Genomic DNA, 3,095 nt, shown 5'->3' on the forward strand with positions numbered 1-3,095 from the left:
GAGCACCCAGAAACAATGCCTGAGTCCGTAGCTAAGCACTCGGGCTATCACAGGGCATAACAGCCCCCATGCCCCACAACAAAAATAGCCCCCAAAGGAAACTAACATTAGCAAACCCCAGTCACATAAGGATCCACTGCTAGGGATGGCCCCGTCCCACCAGGGCAGCCAATGTGAAAGTAGGACAGGAACAGGGTCTCTTGCCATTGGGGGAGCGGCCGCTCTGCCCCTCAAAGTGAATCTGGAGACTTGAAGGCAGCGAGAGAGGGGCCAAGGTCCCAACAGGGGTCAATAGGGAGGGGAGGGTCGGCCAAGGTCCCGTACCCCCATGGCCCGAAGCCCGCAGCACCCTGCACTAAGCCCCACGAAAACCCGATGCTGCCCCATTGCAGATCTGGGGGCAATCGGGACCACAGGAGCCTCTCAGGATTACACACTCACACCCTTGACACCTGGACCCCAGTATAGGCCCCACTACACGCCACAAAGCTCCGCCACACCTCAGGAACCATCTGGATATGAGGGAATACGTGAAAAACAAGCACAAAAGCGCCCCCCACGCAGCTCAGTGTGGAGATTGGTAGGTGCCAGGTGATCACGGGATTCTGTCCCCAGCCTCCCACAAAATTGGCTTCAAAGTCCCGCCGCTTCTCAGGGGCCCTACTCTGTCCTTTACCCACACCACATTTCCAGAAACAGAAGCACCAGGAAGAGCCCACTGTGATGTCACTTCCGGTTCAGAACGCAGCATTAAAGGGCCAGAGCCCAGATGTGCAGAAAAGCACTATGCCCACCCAGACAAATAGGTGGCTCAAGGGGGATGGCCTCGCATAAAGGGGTGGAGAGGCAGCTGCTGGAGTGGCTTGTCATACATTGGGGGCTAGCGGGGAGTAAGGAGAAGTACCCTGGTCTTGTACTGAGCAGACAATGAACCAATGCTCTCACACACAGTCCGTCAGGAAAAAAGCAAAGGGGGTTCACTCCAAGTAAAACAGGCAGATAGGGAGCGGGTGGGGCACTGGACAGTGAGTTTCTCCAGGAAGTCATCAATCAAGATGGGGTGAAAGCAGTGACTCGAAGCCAGCACTGGAGATGCAGAGAGGAACTGGCCTAGCACCAGCCCAGACAGCTGGAGAGATACTGGTACAGGAGCAAAGGCTTGTAAGAACATCAGAGAGCACTTTCAGTCACCGCTCTAGCCCTGATAACGCATGAGTAGTGGACTCTCGCCTAGAAGAAAAACCCAGGGGGCAGTTTAAGAAAAATTAAAACACAGAGAGATAGTACAGTGCACTGGCACCTGCCATGAACTTGTGTCGACCTGAGTTCCATCCCTGGCATCCCAAATGGGACCCAGCACCACCAGGAGAGACCGTTAAGAATTACCAGTTGTGCCCACAAACAAAAATATATAAATAAATAAATAAATGAAACGCAGCATGTGGAGACCAACCCTAGAATGGAGATATACATGAAGCTAACAGGCAGTAAACTAGACTGGCCATTGTGTGGCCTTGCTTGGCATTTTGGAGAGATCTCAATGATGTTGAGCATTCTGGTCAATATAAATTGTTGGAATTTTACTGCTTCCAAGCAAAAGTTTGATCTTTCTTTTTCTAGCCCTTACTACTGCTGAATTGAGGTCAGTGGATCCCAGGTATGTGACTGCCCTTTATTACTAGTAATCACAGTTAAGTCGAATTGCCTATTGAGATGGGTGCAGATGTTGGTGAATCTCTCATGTGCCCACCATTTATTTCAGGGTCCTCTGTACATTTCAAAGAACCAGCAAATATCTTTCTATGCCCAGTAAAGTCTGTATAACGTCTATATCCAACCTATTAAGGAAACTTGCCTAGGATGGTCTGCTAACTTGATACTTCCTGAAATTTTTTTAATGGTTTTACAAAACTAATGGAAATCTGAATATCGAGTGTGCAGACATGCTGGAGCAGGTAAGGTACTTCCTTGCACACAGCTGACATGACACCAACCCCAGGACCCCATAAGTTTCCCTGAGTCCCCCCAATCATGGACTACTGACCTTAGAGGCAGAATAAAGGCCTGAGCAGAGCTCAGTGAGTCTCCCAAGAACACAACAGGAGGGGCTAAAGAATGAATGCTTGCCAGTTTTTCTAATTTCAAAGGACTTGCTGAGGCATCATGGTTAAACTATCATTAGCCCAAGCAAACCAAACCAGGGCCTGTGAACCATGCCAGAGTTGGAGCAAAGAATCAAACAGTCTTGAAACTTGAAAGCCTGAAGTGCGAGAGGTTTTCGTACCTGTATATTTAGTTCTTATTTGATCATCTGCTTCCTGGCTTCTATCACCAAGACCCATTATTTACAGATTAACAGACACATCAAGTCCAATTTCTGGAACAGTGATATAGCTGCACCTGAATGATAACAAGGAAGTATTTTTCCCTTATGTGCTGACATCATGGGAATGGTATCCCGCACTATCAGGATAATTTCCCTCTTATCTCCACATTGGGAACCCCCACATCCTTATACAAACAAACCATGTAATACTGAATGGGTTTGCTATTAGGGCATCACTCATCCAGTATGAAATTAACGTTGTCTCCTAGGGCTTTCCTTGTTCCTTAAACCAATAAGGCTTCTCTCCAGTGTGAATTCTCAGATGCAAAGCAAAGCCTGAGTACAGATTGAAGGCCTTCCCTCATGCCTGACGCTGATGAGGTTTCTCTCCACTCTGAATTTTCATTCGCTTTACCGGATAAAACTGCATGGGTGGTCATGCGAGAGCGCCAGCTATCCTGAGGGAAACTTCGGAGGGAACCACCTACTGGATGGTTCGATTAGTCTTTCGCCCCAATACCCAGGTCGGACGACCGATTTGCACGTCAGGACCGCTCCGGACCTCCACCAGAGTTTCCTCTGGCTTAGCCCTGCCCAGGCATAGTTCACCATCTGGGCTGGAGCGATAGCACAGCGGGTAGGGCGTTCGCCTTACAAGCGGCCAACATGGCTGACCCGAGTTCGATTCCTCCGCCCCTCTCGGAGAGCCCGGCAACCTACCAAGAGGCGGCTGTTCAGGCACGTACACTCTTAGACATGGGGCTTATGG

Source organism: Sorex fumeus, unplaced genomic scaffold, assembly GCF_029834395.1.
Source record: "Sorex fumeus unplaced genomic scaffold, SorFum_2.1 ptg000084l, whole genome shotgun sequence".
Taxonomy (NCBI): Eukaryota; Metazoa; Chordata; class Mammalia; order Eulipotyphla; family Soricidae; genus Sorex; species Sorex fumeus.